Raw genomic sequence first — 1,430 nt, forward strand, 5'->3', positions numbered from 1 at the left:
GATTGAAGTTGCCAGCAGATTTTTCAACCAAGAAAAGAAATATCTGTTAGAAAAAATAATCAGATTTCAACAGTTTTTTTTTTTTCAAAAAAAAAAAAAAAAAAAAAAATCAAATTTTCTATTCCATCCCTCTCCCTTCATTTTCAAAAAATTCAGCCCTTCTTCAAAAAGTCGGATTGTTTTGGTCATCTTGAGGCTTAGTAAAACCAAGTCATCTAACTCATAAAGCTTGTTCATGTAAAACTGACCACCACAATCAAGCGGCAGGTTCTTAAGTTGTCAAAAGACAATTACGAAAAGTAGTGCATTCAAATGGAGGCATCATTTGGGTCACAAGAACTATGGAAGATCGTCACCGATGGATATGTAGAACCCACTATGGAGGAAGAAGCCACCTTCACCAACGAAGAAAAAACTACTCTAAAAAAATCAAAGGAAGAGAGACAACAAATCTTTGTTCCTCCTCTATCAAGGGTTGAATGAATCAACCTTTGCCGAATCAACATCAAGTAAGCAAGCTTGGGATACCCTTGGAACCATCTTCAAGGGTGTTGATCGAGTGAAGTAGGTTCGCCTTCAAACACTAAGAGCCGATTTCGAAGCGGCGCAATGAAGGAAGGTGAAAGTATCTCTGACCACTTCTCATATCTAATTGTTATTATTAACAATTTAAAAAGAAATTGTGAAAAAGTTGAAGACATATGTGTCATCGAAAAGGCACTGCGGTCTCTCACAACTAAGTTTGAGCATGTGGTTGTGGTGAAACTAAGTTTGAGCATGTGGTTGTGGTGATTGAAAAAGCAAAGGACTTAGAAAAATTGTTTATTGAAGAGTTGATGGGATCGTTGCAAGTGCATGAGCAACGAATGCAAAAAAAAAAAAAAATGTAAGAACGATGCTTGAACATTCCTTGGAGTCTAAGTTGATTCTAAATTATCAAAGAGCTGGCCGTATACATCATGTGAGCTGTGGCACTAACAATCGTGCAAGAGGAAGAGGGCATGGATATAATCCAAGCAATCCACAAAATCAACAAAATCTTACCATTTTTTGTGGTAGAGGAAATGGTAAAGGCCGATCTACACGCGATCGCGAAAATATGAGAAATATTCAATGGCGGAATTTCAACAAATTTGGCCATTATGCCTCGGATTGTTGGAACAAGCCGATGGATCACGATGAACGATCAAACTATGCTAAAGCATTGAGTCATGACCAGAAGACTTCATAGTGCTCTTTGCACAAGAGAAAGGCTGTGATTGACCAGATATATGGTATTTCAACACAGGTACAAGCAATCACATGTGTGAGAACAAAAGCCTATTTAAAGAACTCACAGAAGGAGTTCATGGTGATGTGACATTTGGTGACTCGTCAAAAACACCGGTGAAAGGTAAGAAAAAATTAAAATCTTTCAGAAGAATGGTGTT

The sequence above is a fragment of the Magnolia sinica genome, chromosome 10 (genome assembly GCF_029962835.1).
Source record: "Magnolia sinica isolate HGM2019 chromosome 10, MsV1, whole genome shotgun sequence".
Lineage (NCBI taxonomy): Eukaryota > Viridiplantae > Streptophyta > Magnoliopsida > Magnoliales > Magnoliaceae > Magnolia > Magnolia sinica.